Raw genomic sequence first — 23,274 nt, 5'->3', positions numbered from 1 at the left:
CTAGGTTTTGAAGTTTTTAGCTTTCCACACTTTTACATCCCTTTTAGATCCCTATTATTTTCCAACATTCCATCATCTGCGAAGAGGAAGAGTGTTCTGTTGGTTGCTACTGGTTATTGAAGGTAAATAGGGCTATTTTAAGTCATGTTTCGCTACCAGTTATCCCATTGATTTGTATGTAAAAAAAAACCCTGATACAAATGTATCTCTTGACATTTCCATCCATTGCTTTTTTACATTGGCTGTCAATAGGACCATAAATGAGTCAGATCCCACTGAGAAGGTCAAGTGAGGTTTTTCTACTTTCCTTTGACAAGTGGGTGAAATGTAGGTGTCATGGTAACTTTCCAGACTTCTCACTAAATGTGAAGGTTTCCTTAACCCTTGATTGCTTAGTACAGTCATTATTGGAAGCATTTATTGCTGGGGGCTTGCAGAGGTTACAATAACCAGTTAGGATCAGAGCTGCTTTGCAGGACCTCTGAAAGCCGATGCTGTTCCTCTCTGGCTTTCCTAAACGACTTGTCTTCAGAACATTTAGCTAATTAACTGAGACGGGGAACAATTAGCTGTTACATAATAGCCCCGATGATGTTGTCCCAATGAATGGAACAAATTAAAGTTTTCACCTGTGGCTACAAAAGCATTTCTGCAACACAAACCAGCCACAGCTTCACCCTCTGCTGGACCTTTTGACAATAGATAAGAGACTATTTCCTTGTTAACTTGAGACTTCGCAAGTACAGACACCAGGGGTCAATGTCTGAACATCATTTATAATATCCATGGTGGGGCAAAGCCTATTTTAAGGCATGTTCCCCCTTTAGAAAAAAAATCTAAGTTTTCCTCTTCTGCAAATTAAGTTGTACGGGAAAGCAAAATTACATCCAAAAGGGAAATCGTAACGATTTCTCCCCTCTAGGTACAAGTCAGTCAGATGTTTTACTTAATTTTATTATATATGTCATATTTATGGAACCATTTTCACATGTGGCGCAACATGGAATTAATGATGCTCCATAAATATAAAAATAATACATAGTCTTGCAATGTTCTGTCCTCTACTACATGTCTTGGATTGATAAATTCAGGAAACTGGGAAAGCTAGGTAAGAACTCTTGCATGAGCTATAGTATTGGGCACATTAGACCTCACTCAGCTTTTTTAGACAAAGATTTAACTGAAATATTGTTAAATTGATGGCGACTCAAAAAGTTAGATCTATAGTTGACTCAAACTTTGACAGCATTTCTTTTAATTTAATATTATGCAGCGCATGGTACAAGAGATTCCTACAATTGCTTTCAATAATAATTGCATAGATAGGGAGTTAAAGGGAATCTGTCAGAAGGAGGAACCCCCTCAAAGCCATCTATATGGGCATGCAGGCCATAGAAAGTTAAATAAAATGATTCCTTGATATTTGCGATATGATGTCTTATTCCAGAGAAATCCACATTTTTCTTTATATGTAATTGAGTTATTAAGATCTATGGGTTGAACATAGATCTCCCCGAGAATCTGGCTCTAGAGCTTATTTTAAAGGAATGGGGCATTTCCAGTATGAGAAATGTAGATCAGAAGAGCAGACTGTCAGTCATTACATGTCTCACGCTGGTAACATCCTCTTTCATTTAAAATAAGCTCTGGAGGCAGATTCTCGGGGAGATCTATGTCCCGCCCATAGACCATAGAAAGTTAAATCAAATGATTCCTTGATATCTGTGATCTGATGTCTTATGCCAGAGAAATCCGTATTTTTCTTTATATTTAATTGCGCTGTTAAGATCTATGGGTTGGACAAAGATCTCCCCGAGAATCTGCCTCCAGAGCTTATTTTAAATGAATGGGGCATTTCCAGTATGAGAAATGTAGATCAGAAGAGTAGACTGTCAGTCATTACATGTCTCACACTGATAACATCCTCTTTTATTTAAAATAAGCTCTGGAGGCAGATTCTTGAGGAGATCTATGTCCCGCCCATAGACCTTAACAGCTCATCTACATATTAATAAAAATGTAGATTTCTCTGGAATAAGTCATCAGATCGCCGATGTTAGGTATCCTATTCTTCAGCGTCCTATGACCTACATGCCCATATAGACATCTGAGAAGGGTTGATGCTACTGACAGATGCCTTTTAAGTGCTAAAATTCTGCTGGCCTGCAGCCACCACTAGGGGGAGCTTACGGCATACTGTATGTAAATTGAACTAAAATGAGTTATGCAGTTACTTAAAAAATTGACAACAAGCTGAGATCTTACAAATGGTGTGGAATTTAAACATAGAGGATATTAGAAAGTTGCGGAACCTTTCATTACATAGCTAGTGATTGATTTACCCAAGGCTGGATGACCGAGAATATGGCAGTGGTACCCAGCTCATCCTATCACTACAAAGTGCGCTCCATTGGTGGTATTGTAAGCAGAGCCTAAACGTTACGAAACCAGTGAGTAATATTCTCTGCTGACTGCAATGGTAATAATGTTCCAAGAGTAATTAGCCCCATACCCCGATCCAGACCATCCCCTGCTGTGCAAATGCTGCCAGTATACAGAAGTGGATATCAATGAGGAGATCCAGCGTCGCAAGGCACGGACGTCAGGTCATACTCTACACCGATATCTGCCAACACTGGAAAGCCAGTGACATATAGCAGTGCATCACTCCGCAGGAACTCTGCTACCTCGGGAAATCAGCCTCTTCTACCATAAGGATGCTGGGAATTGTTTATAGACTTTATCTCATCTTAAAGGCATGTGCTGGAAAGGGGCAACTGTGCGCTGATGACATCGAATGAACAGAATCCCTATATATTATATCATCTCTCGTATATACACTGCTCAAAAAAAATAAAGGGAACACAAACAACAGAATCTAACTCCAAGTAAACCAAACTTCTGTAAAATCAAACTGTCCCCCTAGAACGCATATTGGGGGCCTTTTAGGCCCCCATGCTTACATTTTTTCTATTATCTGCAAAATTACTTTAGTTAGAATTTTGAAACTCCAGGTATTCCACAAGTATGTCGTTGTTGATAATATCCAGTTATTCATATAATTTTTTTCATAGGCATTATGGTGTAACAATGATTGTTTGGTGAAAACTTCATCTGCACGAATTGGGGGCCTTTTAGGCCCCCGCTATTTTTATCATGTTCTCAGTAGTGTTTGTGTCTCAAGTTACTTTATTTGTACTCAGTAATGCTGGTGGAGGGGCCAGGGTGTGGATAATAACATGTGAGGATGTCATGTGATTTTTGGAGGGAGTGATAAGGCCATGACATCACCTCAGGTCCTTCGGAGCACAGTAATGAGCTGTCTGGGGTCTGAAATAGTGGAATCTGGGATCTGGGGTCTGAAATAGTCAAAACTCTTGCTGTTCCAATATTCAATTCAGGTAGAAACATTACCATGGACAATTATTTCACCAATGTTGAACTAGGCAATTTTCTGCTTTGCAAAAGCTATTACACTTGTTGGTACTATGAAGCAAAACAGACGAGAAATTCCAGCAGTACTCAAACACAATCGTCACCGAGCACTTTATGAGAGTGTCTTTGGATTCAATAACAAAGCGACTTTGGTATCTTACAAGGCGAAGAAGGAGAAATCTGTAATTTTACTCAGTACCATGATTGCAGTGTTGACAGCAATGACAAAAAATTGAAACCAGAAATCATCCTGCATTACAATACAACAAAAGGAGGTGTAGATAAAATGGATGAGATGGTGGGAGAATATTCGTGTAAGAGGCAAACAAAACGATGGCCTGTAGTACTATTTTCAAATATGCTTGATGTAGCAGCCCTAAATTCATTCATTATTTATACAGAAACTCATCCGGAATTTCATGCACAGAGGAAGGACAGGAGACGCATATTCTTGAAGGACCTTTGTCATGAACTTGTAATGCCTCACATGATAGAGCGAAGCGACTTGAAATGCTTGTGCATTACCCCAGAGTCCTGGTCGTTGCAGTACTGTCGCTCCGCCACTAAGGGGAGTGATGGTACGTCTGATGGCACTTAAGGAGTTCACCTGACCAGGTATCACAGTCACACATTACACTTCACACTCTGGCCACCAGGGGGAGCAAAGGGTTCTATGTATTAGGCCACTCCTCACAATCTGGTAAAACTGGGGGCTGGATAGGAAGTTAGAGAGAAGCTGACTGGGTTTTGCCCAGGTAACACCTTGTGAGAGAAGAGCGTTGTTTGGGAAGATCCAGGGGGGTCCCCCTCAGGGATGGGATCCTGGCAGAGGCCTAGCGAACAGGACAGATCGTTACGGAGCCGCGCCTGCACCTGCGCCTGCACTTCATTGCGGCGGCATCCTAAGAAAGGACACGAAGTGAAGTATATTGTGGAGAAGTGAGAAACGAGATCACAGCACAAAGGCGATAGAACCAGTAGGAGTCGTGCCCCTAAGATCGTGGCAACATCCTACTGAGGCACGTAGCCCGTGGCCGGAACGCCGAGGAAGTATTGGGCTCCACGCATTACTTCAAACCAACGGCAGGGCAGTTAATTATAGGTTGGCTTCCTCACCTAAATCACCTAATGAAGACAACGGAGGCAATTGTGGGAGAGGGGCGTCTCTAGGGTCCCTATAAAATAACTCCAGGCCTACCCCGTCATACGGGTGCGTCCTATCCATATCATCTGGGGGACGGAGAGAGAGAACATCAGAAACATACACGACAGTTGTGAGGACTATCCCGTGGTGCTCAGCAGGGAAGTACTACAACACTCAGGCGCTAGTAGGTAGGCACTGATTTCCACCTGTAAAGGGAACTCTGGATGTGCCTTCAGACCGGCCGGTCTCAGGCAGCACTGTCAGCAGTGCTCTGGATTGCGGATGCCGAAGCCTTCAGTAAAGAGGTAAAGAGACTGCAACCCTGTGTCCTCGTTATTTACTGCAACCTACACCACCACCTACACCTTTTATTGGGCGCCCCTTAGCAGGACCACGGACCGGGTCAGGCCACCGTGACATCTTCAGAACCGATAGACCCGGTACCGAGTACCCCGCTGTCCTGCGTCTGGGGGCCGCTCCAACTTGGCTTCACGAACAGGATCTACTTAAGCCTGAAGAATCAGGTCATGTGTGCCTTGGAACTGTGATGTATTGCAAAGACAGTGTATTGCCACTTGCCGCCAAAAGTTCCCGCCAAAACGCGGAGCGCAGGAGAAGAAGAAGGGCGTGGAATTTGTGGGCATTAACAAGCTGAAGAGCGCGAAGAACAATGGCCGCCCAGTCTAAGTATTTCTGAATCCTGAGGACGTGTCCGTCAGCAGCCGAGGTCCGCCTCCTAATCCTCTTTGGAGGGTGCAGACCATGGAGACGGGGCCGCCCCCGAAAAAGAGCGCGGGAAGAAGACCCAGAAGAGGGGACGGATATGGCGACTTCCAGACTGCCGCGTGGGACATCCCGGCCCGGCGCAGGGCCGCGTCACCAGGAGCGAGCCCGGATCCACCGTCACTGCAGGGATTGACTGTCGCAGAGCTGCCTCCGGTCTGGCCCAGCCGCCAGTCGCCAGATGACTGGGTGGCCGCGGCCAAAGCCCGGCAGCTGGCGCGCTGCCGAGAAGCCAACGCTCATGTGAGTTCTCGGCTTGCCCACTCTGCGGAGATCTGCCTGTCCCCTGCGTTCCCCTCTTCACCAGTTCCGACCGCAGAGGACCCACGGACCCCACCACCGGGTCGTGAGCCGCGGGAGCGGGACCTAAGGATCCTGCCATGGACGGAACACCGGTGGCGCCTGGTGGCTGCGTGGAGGAAGGAGAGAGAGAGGGAGACCCGACCCACGGTCGTGATTGACCTGAAAGACGAGGTAGACGATCCTCCGCCGAAGTGGGGTGTCGTGATAACCTTCAACTCCCAGGAAGGAAGGGGAGTCATCCAGGAGATTGGAGAGCCGCTGAAGGTACACGTCACCCAGAGCGAAGTAGAGCCCTGCTACGGGGAGATCGATGCCGACCGCGACTTGCAGCCCGGGGATGCCGTGGTCTACACCCGGTGGCAGAGGGGGACTGGTTGGAGAGCCCAGGATGTCCAGCGGTGCGCAGCTCTCCTGACTGCAACTGAGGCCCCAGAAACCGGACCTGTTGTAGACCAGATGACTGCAACCTCCCCTACAGATCACCAGGCTGCCCCAACCCAGAGCGTGACCTTGGGGTCCACCCGTCCTCGGCTGAGAGGGGTGGTATGCGAGGTAAAGCCGTTACAGTCGCTAGACTAAGACTCCGAACCGGAACAACTGTAAATAGTTAACTGTTTGTTTGTCTGCTGTTTTGCTGCTTTCAACCCGGCCAGGGTTAGTTTAGAAGGGATTCCTTTGTTTACCCGGGATCCCTATTGTTTTTATTTTGCACCAAGTTCATCATTGTTTGAAAAGACTGCCGAATCATGGACGGTGAATGGTTCACAAACTGTTGTATATAGTTCGCACCTTCTTAAAGGTGCCCTCTACTGGTTTTACAAAGGAAAAGAGCTTTTTGAAGAGACTGTTCCTGGATACAGCGCAGAAGCTCTTGTTTATTGCGGACTTAAGAGTTAACTTAAGAGTTGCACTACCCCAAAGAGACTTGAGATGTCCCTCTTAAAGGGGATGTTTACTGTTAAACTTAGCCAAAATATAACGTTACGTAGGAATAGTATGTAGTTGGTTAAACAGTAATAATGTTTTGCATAGTAGTAGTATGTAGATAGAGAGATAGTGATAAAGAATTGAAATGTTGATGATGACATGTGAATACAAATTGAAGTTAAAGTGATTATCGGGACTAATGAGAGAGAGCCAAAGGAAAGATGCAGTAAACCCGTGGGGGTAGACAAGAGAGTCCTGCATAGGAGAAAGAGAGCTCAGGAAAAATGTTGATTTGCACTTTTAGTTTTGCAGTATGCCTTTAGTGGGTTTCTGCCTTACGCCCTTAAAGGAGAAGTTAAATTATTGTTCAGAATTTGCACTTAGTAGATAGAATGCCCGGCTGGGTAATAATGGTTATTTATAGTCAGTAATTTAATAAGTGTTATTTAAAATCTTAAGCACTATGTAAATATGTTTTTGTTTGTAACGTTCAAGTGTCCTCACCTCCCATAAAGGGAAGCACTGTTAAATTTACTTGTTTATTGCATTTCAAAATTTTGCATGTCTTTTGCTAACATGTATTGTTGTTCTTCCTTCCCAGTCCGGGAGTACTGGATTTAGCTGGGGGGAGTGCAGCGCCCCAGAGTCCTGGTCGTTGCAGTACTGTTGCTCCGCCACTAAGGGGATGGTACGTCTGATGGCACTTAAGGAGTCCACCTGACCAGATATCACAGTCACACATTACACTTCACACTCTGGCCACCAGGGGGAGCAAAGGGTTCTATGTATTAGGCCACTCCTCACAATCTGGTAAAACTGGGGGCTGGATAGGAAGTTAGAGAGAAGCTGACTGGGTTTTGCCCAGGTAACACCTTGTGAGAGAAGAGCGTTGTTTGGGAAGATCCAGGGGGGTAACTGTCAGGGGTGGGATCCTGGCAGAGGCCTAGCGAACAGGACAGATTGTTACGGAGCCGCGCCTGCACTTCATTGCGGCGGCATCCTCAGAAAGGACACGAAGTGAAGTATATTGTGGAGAAATGAGAAACGAGATCACAGCACAAAGGCGATAGAACCAGTAGGAGTCGTGCCCCTAAGATCGTGGCAACATCCTACTGAGGCGCGTAGCCAGTGGCCGGAACACCGAGGAAGTATTGGGCTCCACACATTACTTCAAACCAACGGCAGGGCAGTTAATTATAGGTTGGCTGCCTCACCTAAATCACCTAATGAAGACAATGGAGGCAATTGTGGGAGAGGGGCATCTCTAGGGTCCCTATAAAATAACTCCAGGCCTACCCCGTCATACGGGTGCGTCCTATCCATATCATCTGGGGGACGGAGAGAAAGAACATCAGAAACATACACGACAGTTGTGAGGACTATCCCGTGGTGCTCAGCAGGGAAGTACTACAACACCCAGGCGCTAGTAGGTATGCACTGATTTCCACCTGTAAAGGGAACTCTGGATGTACCTTCGGACCGGCCGGTCTCAGCCAGCCCTGTTAGCAGTGCTCTGGATTGCGGATGCTGAAGCCTTCAGTAAAGAAGTAAAGAGACTGCAACCCTGTGTCCTCGTTATTTACTTCAACCTACACCACCACCTACACCTTTTATTGAAAGCCCCTTAGCAGGACCACGGACCGGGTCAGGCCACCGTGACATCTTCAGAACCGTTAGACACGGTACCGAGTACCCCGCCGTCCTGCGTCTGGGGGCCGCTCCACTTGCCAAAGCAAACTAAAGAAGCAATGAAACGGTGTGGCGTACAGTTTCAGATTATTCCAGAGCCAGGAGAAAGAAAACGAAAGCGTTGTTTCATGTGTCCAAGAAACATAGAGAGGAAAACTGAGCGATATTGTTCCACTTGTAAGGAAACTGTTTGCAAAGAACACACTTCTGAAAAAATAACATGTCAGAATTGTTTGGAAGACTAATATAATATAATAGAAAAGAAAGTTAGACTAAAATGTAGCTGCAGCTAGTTTGCTATAGATTTCTATGCGTTTTTGTGTGTTTTCATGTCTTTGTGTGAAATTTGGGAAAAAAAAGATTTTTTGGTGTTTTCTGTGAAAAATTATAATTAAAATTTTGTCCACTATTCATATTTTATTGAGCAATTTTGAAATAAACTCGTGAAAGTTATTTAAGTGTGTTTTTCTACATTCTGTGCATGGGGGCCTAAAAGGCCCCCAATATGTTAATATGTATATTTTTAACATCATGCGTTCTAGGGTTAAGAAGCAACACTGATCGACAATCAATTTCACATGCTGTTGTGCAAATGGAATAGACAACAGATGGAAATTATTGGCAATTATCAAGACACCCTCAATAAACGAGTGGTTCTACAGGTGGGGACCACAGACCACATCTCAGCACCAATGCTTTCTGGCTGATATTTTGGTCACTTTTGAATGTGGCTTGTGCTTTCACACTCGTAGTAGCATGAGACAGACTCTACAACCCACACAAGTGACTCAGGTAGTGCAGCTCATCCAGGATGGCACATCAATGCGAGCTGTGGCAAGGTTTGCTGTGTCTGTCAACGTAGTGTCCAGAGGCTGGAGGCGCTACCAGTAGACAGGTCAGTACACCAGATGTGGAGGGGGCCGTAGGAGGGCAACAACTCAGCAGCAGGACCGCTACCTCCGCCTTTGTGCAAAGAGGAACAGGAGGAGCACTGCCAGAGCCCTGCAAAATGACCTCCAGCAGGCCACAAATGTGCATGTGTCTGCACAAACAGTTAGAAACCGACTCCATGAGGATGGTCTGAGTGCCCGTCGTCCACAGATGGGGGTTGCGCTCACAGCCCAACACCGTGCAGGATGCTTGGCATTTGCCACAGAACACCGGGATTGGCAAATTCGCCACTGGCGCCCTGTGCTCTTCACATATGAAAGCAGGTTCACACTGAGCACATGTGACAGACATGACAGAGTCTGGAGATGCCGTGGAGAGCAATCTGCTGCCTGCAACATCCTTCAGCATGACCGGTTTGGCAGTGGGTCAGTAATGGTGTGGGGTGGCATTTCTTTGTAGGGCCACACAACCATCTATGTGCTCGCCAGAGGTGGCCTGACTGCCATTAGGTACCGAGATGAGATCCTCAGACCTCTTGTGAGACCATATGCTGTTGCGGTTGGCCCTGGGTTCCCCCTAATGCAGGACAATGCCAGACCTCATGTGGCTGGAGTGTGTCAGCAGTTCCTGCAAGATGAAGGCATTGAAGCTATGGACTGGCCCGCCCGTTACCCAGACCTGAATCCGATAGAACACATCTGGGACATCATGTCTCGCACCATCCACCAACGTCACGTTTCACCACAGACTGTCCAGGAGTTGGCGGATGCTTTAGTCCAGGTCTGGGAGGAGATCCCTCAGGAGACCATCCGCCGCCTCATCAGGAGCATGCCCAGGTGTTGTAGGGAGGTCATACAGGCACGTGGAGGCCACACACACTACTGAGCATCTTTTCCTTGGCTTGAGGCATTTCCACTGAAGTTGTATCAGCCTGTAATTTGAATTAATATTCCATGGGATATTAATTTTGATTTACATTGATCATTTTTATGTTCTATTGTTCTCAACACATTTCACTATATAATGAATAAAGATTTACAGCTGAAATATTTCATTCAATGATATCTAGGATGTGGGATTTTAGTATTCCCTTTATTTTTTTGAGCAGTGTATTATAATGCTGAAAGCAGTATTATAGTAGTTATATTCTTGTGTGTATAGGGACAGTTTTATAGTATTTACAGTATATTCTTGTACATAGGAGCAGTATTATAGTAGTTATATTCTTGTACATAGGAGCAGTATTATAGTAGTTATATTCTTGTGTGTATAGGGGCAGTATTATAGTAGTTACAGTATATTCTTGTGCATAGGAGCAGTATTATAGTAGTTATATTCTTGTACATAGGAGCAGTATTATAGTAGTTATATTCTTGTACATAGGAGCAGTATTATAGTAGTTATATTCTTGTACATAGGAGCAATATTATAGTAGTTATATTCTTGTACATAGGGGCAGTATTATAGTAGTTATATTCTTGTACATAGGAGCAGTATTATAGTAGTTATATTCTTGTACATAGGGGCAGTATTATAGTAGTTATACTGTTGTATATAGGAGGTAGTATTATAATAGTTATATTCTTGTACATAGGGGCAGTATTATAGTAGTTATATTCTTGTACATAGGGACAGTATGATAGTAGTTATATTCTTGTACATATGGGCAGCATTATAGTAGTTAAATTATATTCTTGTACATAGGAGCAGTATTATAGTAGTTATATTCTTGTACATAGAGTTCAGTATTATAGTAGTTATATTATTGTGTGTATAGGAGCAGTATTATAGTAGTTACAGTATATTCTTGTACATAGGGGCAGTATTATAGTACTTATATTCTTGTACATAGAGCTCAGTATTATAGTAGTTATATTATTGTGTGTATAGGAGCATTATTATAGTAGCTACAGTATATTCTTGTATATAGGAGCAGTATTATAGTAGTTATATTCTTGTACATAGGGGCAGTATTATAGCAGTTATATTCTTGTACATAGGAGCAGTATTATAGTAGTTATATTCTTGTACATAGGAGCAGTATTATAGCAGTTATATTCTTGTACATAGGGGCAGTATTATAGTAGTTATACTCTTGTACATAGGAGCAGTATTATAGTAGTTATATTCTTGTACATAGGGGCAGTATTATAGTAGTTATATTCTTGTACATAGGGGCAGTATTATAGTAGTTATATTCTTGCACATAGGGGCAGTGTTATAGTAGTTATAGTCTTGTGCATAGGAGCAGTATTATAGTAGTTATATTCTTGTATATAGGGGCAGTATTATAGTAGTTATTCTTGTGCATAGGGGCAGTATTATAGTAGTTATAGTGTTGTACATAGGAGCAGTATGATAGTAGTTATATTCTTGTATATAGGGGCAGTATTATAGCAGTTATATTCTTGTACATAGTGGCAGTATTATAGTAGTTATAGTCTTGTACATAGGAGCAGTATTATAGTAGTTATAATCTTGTACATAGGGGCAGTATTACAATTGTTATATTCTTGTACATAGGGAGTAGTATTATAGTAGTTATATTCTTGTACATAGGGGCAGTATTACAGTAGTTATATTCTTGTACATAGGGGGCAGTATTATAGTAGTTATATTCTTGTACATAGGAGCAGTATTATAGTAGTTATATTCTTGTACATAGGGGCAGTATTATAGTAGTAATATTCTTGTACATTGGAGCAGTATTATAGTAGTTATATTCTTGTACATGGGAGCAGTATTATAGTAGTTATATTCTTGTACATGGGAGCAGTATTATAGTAGTTATATTCTTGTACATGGGAGCAGTATTATAGTAGTTATATTCTTGTACATTAAGGCAGTATTATAGTAGTAATATTCTTGTACATTGGAGCAGTATTATAGTAGTTATATTCTTGTACATGGGAGCAGTATTATAGTAGTTATATTCTTGTACATAGGGGCAGTATTATAGTAGTAATATTCTTGTACATGGGAGCAGTATTATAGTAGTTATATTCTTGTACATAGAGGGCAGTATTATAGTAGTTATATTCTTGTACATAGGAGCAGTATTATAGTAGTTACATTCTTGCATATAGGGGCAGTATGATGGAGCGCCCCCACGTGTAAGGACAATGGGATACTTGGTACCGGGTCTATCTCTCTCGGTTCTGGGGATGTCACGGTGGCCCGACCCAGTCTGTGGCCCTTCTGAGGGGCGTCCACTTAAAGGGGTAGTTGTTTCTACGGTGTTCGTGACGCCACCTGTGGTATTCGGTCAGGATGACCGATGCTGCTAGGTGTCCGTTGGGGTGATGGAATGGCAGCTAGATGGTGTACCTTCCCACAGGTGAAGTATGTCCCCAGGGCTTCCCAGATGTGTAGGTGGTGATGGTGGACGTCGTAAGGCGCGGTGAATAATGAGGACACAAAGGTTGCAGTCTCTTTACCTTTTTACTGAAGAATTCGGAGTCCACAATCCACAGTACTGTTCACAGGGCAGGCTGAGTCTGGCCAGTCCGAAGGCACATCCAGAGTTCCCTTATCCAGGTGGAAATCAGTAGCCTTCCTACTAGCGCCTGTGTATTGTAGTATCTCCCTGCTGAGCACCACGGGATAGTCCTCACAACTTTCGTGGATGTTTCTGATGTTCTCTCTCTCTCTGTCCCCCCAGATGATATGGATAGGACGACCCGTATGACGGGGTAGGCCTGGAGCTATTTTATAGGGACCCTAGAGACGCCCCTCTCCCACAATTTGCCTCCGTGTCTTCATAGGTATTAAGGTCGGGCAGCCGACTTGAAATCAACTGTCCTGCCGGTCTCTGAAGTAATGCGTAGAGCTTATTACTCCCTCGGTGTCCCGGCCACCGGCTACGCGCCTCAGAAGGAGGCTGCCGATCTTGGGGCAGGACTCCTCCCGGTATTATCTCCTTGTGCTGTGACTTCGTTTCTCATTCTCCACAATATACTTCGCTTCGTGTCCTTTCTTAGGATGCTGCCGCAATGAAGTGCAGGCACAGCTCCGTAACGATCTATCTCGTGCTTGGCCTCTGTCAGGATCCCACACCTGACAGGGACCCTCTGTCTGCAGCTCAGATGTTCCTCCTTCTCCCCCTGTCTGCCTGACAGGTCCTCTCTGGGTCTAACCCAGGCAGCTTTTCACTCTCTTCCTATCCAACCCACCAGTTTTACCCGTGTGTGAGGAGTGGCCTAGTAAATAGAACCTTTGCTCCCCCTGGTGGACTGGAGTGTGAAGTGTAGTGTGTGACTGTGATACCTGGTCAGGTGAACTCCTTTAGTACCATCAGACGTAACATCACTCCCCCTGGTGGAAGAGCGACATTACTGCAACGACCAGGACTCTGGGGCGCTGCAATTATAATAGTATTTTTATACATAGTTTAGCCATCTTACATATAATGTGTAGGCACCTGTAGAAGATTACATTTTAAACTCTGCACTCCCCGATTGAGTCCCATTATCTCCATATTACATTCTAAAAACTTTTTAAAAGTTAGTGTCTCTTTAAATTTGTTTTGCTTATATAATGAGAGGATGGGGTGAATATTAAGTCACTTAAAACGTTTCCCCACACTATATCAACCAAATTTATGCTCCTCCCGCCCGTCACGATTTTTCATTTAAGCCCACTTATAAAAGAGTTCTATGTAATGTTTTGGGAGAAACAAATATCTGAGTGACACGGGGTAACATTTCAGGTACAATGATAGCATCAGAGTGATAAAGATTGGCCTCAGATTCTTGAAGCTTGCAGCGTCCAATTAATGCTAATGAAATTAGTGTCTGCTTTAGAGGCTTCCTTTATGTCGGGAGATCAGATGTATCAGTCACATGGCTCCTCGGCTCGCTGTTCGCTCTTCTTCTCACCCTCATTCAGCGTTTGATCTTTTAGGGCACAACAACGTTTTTTTCTTTGCTTGCTAATAGATTGATTTAATATTGCTGCTTGCATCACATTAGTATGATTTCTAATGGCATGTTGGAGGGAGATACAAACCCCGCGACCTGGTCTCCGATCCTCGCTCTCATCTCCACAGCTGACTTCATTTCTTGGATAAACTTCTTTATTCAATTTATTTTCCCAATCTTGGGCCAAATGTAATAATGTTTTCATCTGACTGTCCGACATCAGGGCCAATTACATTGCTGGACATTTTGCAAAAACATTATTTAGGGGAAATATCCTGTAAAATCCCCCTAAAAAAATCAGGAAAACATAGACGTTTTTAGGATTGCCCTTTTATCTAATTTTATTTTTTAAATTTACATTGAAAATTAATCAATGCCGCAATTTTGCCATCTGTGGTATAGGTGAGGATTTCACCATGGATTTGCAATGCATAGGGTGAATTGTACATCAATTCAACAGAATCTGCTGCATTTTTTGCTGATGATTTTTTGCTATGTAAATTCTGCAATGGCTAAATCCTTTGTGGATATACTCTTATATGAGACCAAATTGGTTGGTCACCGTTAGAGTAAGTTCATACACAGTGGATATTTTCGCCCCAATCCTGCAGCAAATCCCTTGCAAAATCTGCTGCATTTTTTGCTGATGATTTATTGCTACGTAAATTCTGCAATGGCTAAATCTTTTGTGGATATACCTTTATATGAGGCCAATTTGGTTGGTCATCATTTAGAGTAAGTCCATACACAGTGGATATTTTCGCCCAATCCTGCAACAAATCCTTACCAAAATCTGCACGTGCTACATATGGGATTTGGTTGCAGATTTTAAAGTGAGTTTAGCAAAGATTTCACCCCTTTTTCATCTAAAGTGGTGATATCCATAGTGAAATTCCATAAAAGAAAGTGCAATTTTCCAGATTTAAAATTCCTCAAGACAGGCCAATTTCCACGCAGAAAAAAATTAGAATGAGATTCATAAAATCAAATCAACTCGGTTGGTTTTATAATCTGCTGCTGATTTTACCTATGAGAATCTGCTAGTAAAAACATAAATTCCGTCATATGTGGGCTTTCAGGAACCCGGGAAAAAGGAACTAGGGTTTAAGGGTTTAAAGATGTTCACATCCAGTTTGCTTGGAAACAGATTTAACTAAGAAAAATTCTAAATGTATGTATTTTTATCATTTTTTTTCTTTTTGTTTTCAGTTTAGAAGATAATTCTGTTTGATAAATGATTTCTCATTAAGCAAAAAGAACAGGATTAATGGAAAACTATTTTTTTATCATTGCTTACATAAATAACATATATCTAATATCAAACATTGAAAAGTTTCACCAACTTCTAATACACATTATTAACGTTACTGCTAGTGAATTGGAGGAATTTTTCTGTTTCTGGCATGAGCTGAAAACAATTCTAGACACAGAACCTCCCACAGCTGAGGATTTGTTATAGTTGCATCTAGTCTAGGCTGTAAAGACTTGATACAATAGTAACAAGCTTTTATCCTGTAGATATATAGGATGGTCTTTATTCACAGCAAGCAGAGAACTTGACTATGGTGGAAAATTGAAACACATACCGTATTAGAATGTTGAGATTTTTTTTTATATTTTATTTTATGATTTGGCTTCATTTGCATAAACTTAGCGGAATCCTTTATCTGATTATTTTTTTTAATTTGGCAGAGATAGGAATTCTGCTCTGGTATCAGAAGAGTTAAAATAAATAAGTAAATAAAAAGTGGTGAAACATGGTCCCTGCGCTCTATCATAGGACCAGAGCCTCAGATTTTGGGGATTGTCAAAGAGAAATCCCAATGGATCACATGTCAGTTTGTGTAATGTATCCATAGGCCAGTGTACAAACCCAGGAATTGAGGAGTTCTGTTTTCCGTTACTGGAACAAACACCAGGCCCACACATCCGCTAACTGCGGGGCTGGTAATTACTGGGCCTGTTCCTGCCAGAAAACTGCTCTCTGAATTTTCCAAGCCTGGCGCTTGATGTGCGCGGCCCATCTTCCATAGGAGGCTCCGCAGATGGAGGCATGTCCAAGATTTGCCGAACCCTCCACTGATTGGCCGTGACAGACGCCGTCTCCATTTATACCGGCCGAATTGGCAAACTTCCCAGAGTTTTTTACTCTCCGGCCCCCAATCACCTTAAGTGTGAGATTCTATACCTTGTTTACAGCGAGAGAACGAGGCTCCTAATACAACGGTGTCCTTGAGACTTATGTCATGGTGGATATGAACACAAGGGTGGCTTACAAGACCACAGCTGAGACATTTCACAGTCCTTGAAATGTCACTGACCTCAAAAAAGAAAAAGAAAAGGTGATTGGATATTGTTTGATTTTTGTGTAATTGGAAAAAAGCAAAAAGTGGCAGAGACATAGAACCGAGCGCAGGCTGACAACTTCAGATGGGGAGAAGTTCCTGGTCCCATGGCTCAACGTATCGCAACTGCAGAGACAAGGTCTTTATGTAAAAATTAGGCGTTATTGGCCAATGGTTGGCGCCAAAAAAGCGACAGTGAGTCTTTGAGGAGCGATGTTGAGGCACAACTGGGGTCCGTAGCAGCGGGTGTTACTAGTCATTGTATAATGAAATGTTCTTCAGCTTTTTAATATACTCCATTTTATTTCTTTGCCATTTTGAAGATTTCTGCTTGCCGTCAATGAATATGTATTTTCTTGGCAATCCTTATACATTAACTAGATGGTAGCCCGATTCTGACACATCGGGTATTCTAGAATATGTATGTAGTTTATTTATGAAGATTTTAGAATAATACATTGAATATACAGGATTCGGCCGGACTGCGCCTGTCGCTGATTGTTCGCGGCCGGCCATGTAGTATATAACAGCCCACATAGTAAACAGCACAGCCACATAGTATATTGCATAGCCACGTAGTATATAGCACAGCCATGTAGTATATAGCACAGCCCACGGAGTATATAGCACAGCCCACGGAGTATATAGCACAGCCACGTAGTATATAACACAGCCCACGGAGTATATAGCACAGCCACGTAGTGTATAGCACAGCCCACGGAGTGTATAACAGCCCACATAGCATATAACACAGCCACGTAGTTTATAACAGCCCATGTAGCATATAACACAGCTCACGTAGTATATAACAGCCCACGCACGCAGTGTATAACACAGCCCACGTAGTGTATAACACAGGCCACGTAGTGTATAACACAGGCCACGAAGTGTATAACACAGGCCACGTAGTGTATAACACAGGCCACGTAGTGTATAACACAGCCCACGTAGTATATTGCACAGCCCACGTAGTATATAGCACAGCCCACGCAGTATATTGCACAGCCCACGTAGTACATTGCACAGCCCATGTAGTATATTGCACAGCACACATAGTATATAGCACAGCCAATGCACTATATTGCACAGCCCACGAAGTACATTGCACAGCCCATGTAGTATATTTCACAGCCCACGTAGTATATAGCACAGCCCACGTATTATATTGCACAGCCCACGTAGTATATTGCACAGCCCACGTAGTATATTGCACAGCCCACGTAGTGTATTGCATAGCCCACGCAGTACATTGCACAGCCCAATAAGGACATTGCACAGCCCACGTAATATATTGCACAGCCCACGTATTATATTGCACAGCCCACATAGTATATTGCACAGCCCACGTATTATATTGCACAGCCCATGTATTATATTGCACAGCCCATGTACTACATGCACAGCCCACGTAGTATATTGCACAGCCCACATAGTATATTGCACAGCCCACGTATTATATTGCACAGCCACGTAGTATATAACACAGCCCACGGAGTATATAGCACAGCCACGTAGTGTATAGCACAGCCCACGGAGTGTATAACAGCCCACATAGCATATAACACAGCCACGTAGTTTATAACAGCCCATGTAGCATATAACACAGCTCACATAGTATATAACAGCCCACGCACGCAGTGTATAACACAGCCCACGTAGTGTATAACACAGGCCACGTAGTGTATAACACAGGCCACGAAGTGTATAACACAGGCCACGTAGTGTATAACACAGGCCACGTAGTGTATAACACAGCCCACGTAGTATATTGCACAGCCCACGCAGTATATTGCACAGCCCACGTAGTACATTGCACAGCCCATGTAGTATTTTGCACAGCCCACATAGTATATAGCACAGCCAATGCACTATATTGCACAGCCCACGAAGTACATTGCACAGCCCACGTAGTATATTGCACAGCCCACGTAGTATATAGCACAACCCACATATTATATTGCACAGCGTACGTAGTATATTGCACAGCCCACGTAGTATATTGCACAGCCCACGTACTGTATTGCACAGCCCACGCAGTACATTGCACAGCCCAATAAGGACATTGCACAGCCCACGTATTATATTGCACAGCCCACGTATTATATTGCACAGCCCACGTATTATATTGCACAGCCCACGTAGTATATTGCACAGCCCACGTATTATATTGCACAGCCCATGTAGTACATGCACAGCCCACGTAGTATATTGCACAGCCCACATAGTATATTGCACAGCCCACGTATTATATTGCACAGCCCACGTATTATATTGCACAGCCCATGTAGTACATTGCACTGCCCACGTAGTATATTGCACAGCCCACGTAGTATATTGCACAGCCCACGTATTATATTGCACAGCCCATGTATTATATTGCACAGCCCATGTAGTACATTGCACAGCCCACGTATTATATTGCACAGCCCACGTATTATATTGCACAGCCCATGTAGTACATTGCACAGCGCACGTATTATATTGCACAGCCCACGTAGTATATTGCACAGCCCACGCAGTATATTGCACAGCCCACATATTATATTGCACAGCCCACGTATTATATTGCACAGCCCACGTATTATATTGCACAGCCCACGTATTATATTGCACACCCCACGTAGTACGTTGCACAGCCCACGTATTATATTGCACAGCCCACGTATTATATTGCACAGCCCACGTAGTACATTGCACAGCCCACGCAGTACATTGCACAGCCCACGTAGTACATTGCACAGCCCATGTAGTATATTGCACAGCCCACGCAGTATATAGCAATGTGGGCATCATATCCCTGTTAAAAAATTAATTAAAATAAAAAATAGTTATATACTCACCTTCCGTTGGCCCCGGATGCAGGCGAAGCGTTTACTGACGCTCCTCGCACGCTCCGGTCCCAAGTGTGCATTGCGGTCTTGCGAGATGATGACGTAGCGGTATCGCGAGACCGCTACGTCATCATCTCACGAGACTGCAATGTATGGAGCGGTCACCGGAGCGCCGCGAGGAGCGGGAAAGGCCGGTTCTGGATCCGAGGGGCCGACAGACGGTGAGTATATAGCGATTTTTTTAATTATTATTTTTAACATTAGATCTTTTAACTATTGATGCCGCATAGGTTGGTCACACAGGGTTAATAGCAGCGGTAACGGAGTGGGTTACCCGCGGCATAACGTGGCCCGTTACCGCTGCCATTAACCCTGTGTGAGCGCTGACTGGAGGGGAGTATGGAGCGGGCACTGACTGTGGGGAGGAAGGAGCGGCCATTTGCCGCCGGACTGTGCCCGTTGCTGATTGGTCGTGGCCGTTTTGCAACGACCAATCAGCGACCTGGATTTCAATGACAGACAGAGGCCGCGACCAATGAATATCCGTGACAGACAGACAGAAAGACAGACAGACAGACAGAAGTGACCCTTAGACAATCATATAGTAGATTATTGTGAAATAATTGAATGATAATTACAGAATGAAATAGTATAGGGTCTGTACAAGATTCGTATAGGGGTCCATTGATCTCCAAACATTCACTATAGAGCACTTAGAAGAAGGGGGCCCCATTATGGTGCTCAGATTTATCATCCTGCAAGGTCCTACAAGCTCTTTCCCTCTCTACACCTTCTGCATGACCCCTTAGGCCAATTTGCCGCCCTTTGTTACCAATGCAGGTACTTTGGAGAAGTCCATACCAACAAATGACCAAAGTGGACTAGACTAATAAGGCTGGACCCCATATTTCCAAGGACCCATAGGAGCTACGTTGGTTGCCTCTATGGTACCTAAGCCATTGCCCCGCAGCAAATCCACCACTAAAGGTGTAGCTGATACCACCCTCTGCAGCCTTTTAAGCTAGCCCTTTAAACTATCCTCTCCTAAGATTGAGTCTAAATAGTTAAATCCGAGAAATGTACAGAGCGCAGTTATTGAGAGGTTCACTGCTGCATGATTCATGGGAACATTCAAGGGCGGTATTCTGTGCAACTTTCCATGTCTGTGTCCTTAAAGGGGCTCTGTGAAGACTTGACGTTGAATCACCATCCCTCCTCCTAGATCTGAATGTCAAGATCCCTGAGGACAAAACTATGGTTTTTTTAAGAAGTGGAGAAGCAAAAGGAGATAACATGAGTCAAGCAGTGTTGAGCTGACCCAGCAGAAAGCCAGTAGATCCTGTTGTGGGTCAATGTTTTACACTAACAGAACGATGAGGTCCTACAGGAAACCCAACTAGATCTGCCAGACGGCTTCACTGCCTTCAAACAAGCTACACTTGCTTTCAAATTAGCCCTCACCTCTGGTAAACAGACCTATTTCACAAACCTTATATTTTCATCATCCTACAACCCAAAACAACTGTTAAGCACAATCAATTCTCTCCTCCGCCCACCACTGCCACCTCCAACTCCCCTCTTCTCTGCCGAGGACTTTGCCACCTACTTCAAGAATAAGATTGACCAAATAAGGCAAACCTTTACTGTTCCACACCCCAACCACTCCATATACCAGACCTCTGCCCTTCCCTAATAACCTCCCTCTCCAACATCACTGAAGGAGAGCTTACTCACCTCCTTCCCAAATCACACCTCACCACCTGTGCACTTGACCCCATCCCTTCCCACCTGCTCCTCAACCTCACTAACATGCTCATTCCAGCCCTAACCCATCTCTTCAACCTATCACTATCTTCTGGTACCTTCCCCTCTGCTTTTAAACATGCCACCATCACACCCATCCTCAAAAAAACTAACCTTGACCCTATGCTCAGCTATCGCCCCATATCACTGCTTCCATTTGCTTCCAAACTCCTTGAGCAGCATGTCCATGCTCAACTTTCCTCCCACCTCTAACTCTCTTCTTGAGAACCTCCAATCTGGCTTCCGCCCCCACCACTCCACCGAAACTGCCCTGACCAAAATTACTAATGGCTTAATCACAGCTAAAGCTAACAGACAGTTCTCCATCCTCCTCCTTCTCGACCTGTCCTCTGCCTTTGACACAGTCGACCACTGGCTACTGCTACAGATTCTTTCTTCCCTCGGCATCAAAGGCCTTGCCCTGTCCAGGATTGCCTCATACCTGTCCAACCGCACATTTAGCGTTTCCCACTCCCACACTACCGACTCATCCCGCTCGCTCTCTGTTGGAGTCCCTCAAGGCTCTGTCCTAGGGCCCCTACTTTTTCCAAGTAAAGTTCTATGGCTTCCAGTATCACTTGTATGCAGATGACACCCAGATCTACCTCTCTGGCCCAGATGTCACCTCTCTGCTGTCCAGAATCCAGGAGTGTCTATCAGCCATATCCTCCTGCTTCACCTCTCACGCCCTAAGACTCAATGTAGAAAAAAATGAACTCATCATCTTTCCTCCATCTCGCGTATCCCCCCTACCCAATCTACGTATTATGGTAAACGGCATCACGCTCTCTCCGGCACCTGAAAATCTGCTGCCCCGGAGTAACTTTAGAATCTGCCCTGTCCTTCAAACCGCACGTCGAAACTCTTGCCACCTCCTGTCGCCTCCAACTCAAAAAGATTGCCAGAATCCGTCCCTTCCTCAGCCCACAATCTACTAAAACTCTTGCGCATTCCCTCATCATCTCCCGCCTCGATTACTGCAACACCCTCCTCTGTGGCCTCCCCGCTAACTTTCTTGCATCACTCCAGTCTGTCCTCAACTCTGCTGCCTGGCTAATCCACCTCTCTCCTCGCTACTCCCCTGCTTCTCCCCTCTGCAAATCCCTCCACTGGCTCCCAATTCCCCAAGGAATCCAGTGCAAACTACTAACACTGATCTACAAAGCCATCCACAACCTGTCCCCTCTCTATATCTCTGAACTAATCTCCCGATATCTTCCGTCACGTAATCTTCGATCCTCACAAGACCTCCTACTCTCCTCCACACTTATTCGTTCCTCACACAACCGCCTCCAAGATTTCCCCCAAATATCTCTCATCCTCTGGAATTCCACGCCTCAACACGTCCGATTATCCACCACCCTCAGATCCTTCAGACGGAACCTGAAAACCCATCTCTTCAGGAAAGCTTACAGCCTGCAATAACCATTCTGCCGCCTCACCACCACCTAAGCTGCTGCCTCACCACCACCCAAGCTGCCGCCTCACCGACCGCCAGAGCTGCCGCCTCACCACCACCAGAGCTGCCGCACCCCCGACCTTCTGTCTCTTCCCCATTACCCCGTAGAATGTAAGTCCGCAAGGGCAGGGTCCTCTCCCCTCTGTACAAGTCTGTCATTGTAAATTTGTTTACTGTAAACGATATCTATAACTTTGTATGAAACCTCTACTCATGTACAGCACCATGGAATTAATGGTGCTATATAAATAATAATAATAATAAACAATAATAATAATCTGCTAATTCAGAGATTTGGTCACTTACTTCTTGGACTTACTGTAGCTGCATGAGCTGGCCCTTAATCATTTCTTCTGGTGGGTTCAAGGTGACCTATACCAACACTGAGCCCCTGGGGTGGATCTTCATCGTGAACCTCTCCACTGTCTGCCACTAATGAGCAGCCCAAATACTGTATAACCTTATGTCACCATCTACTCCACAAATGGTAGTGATCTAATTGAACATGATAATGTTCCCTTCATACACTGGACACCATAAATTATAGTCTACCTTTGTGAACACCAGGAAAAACATTTCTGCCACTTTTTGGTCACTTGAGGTTGTAAATCCTGACCTGCAGGTCTCTAGTCATTGTCTTTAGAGAATTGGATCGTTGAGCATTAGACCACAGAATATGCCAATGACCATTAAGCACCATAGGAAGCACCATTGACAACCACAGCTGGTGGCTTCCCAAGAGCAC

The 23,274-nt window shown here is 44.3% G+C and overlaps 1 long non-coding RNA gene across 1 annotated transcript in view; it reads right to left on the bottom strand.

Moving 5' to 3' along the window:
* LOC143809556 (uncharacterized) overlaps positions 1–23,274 on the bottom strand; it is a 159,062-nt gene that overhangs the window by 77,542 nt on the left and 58,246 nt on the right. The gene's annotated exons all lie outside the window — the stretch shown is intronic.

Source organism: Ranitomeya variabilis, chromosome 2, assembly GCF_051348905.1.
Source record: "Ranitomeya variabilis isolate aRanVar5 chromosome 2, aRanVar5.hap1, whole genome shotgun sequence".
Taxonomy (NCBI): domain Eukaryota; kingdom Metazoa; phylum Chordata; class Amphibia; order Anura; family Dendrobatidae; genus Ranitomeya; species Ranitomeya variabilis.
This window is presented reverse-complemented; position numbering and strand designations above follow the sequence as displayed.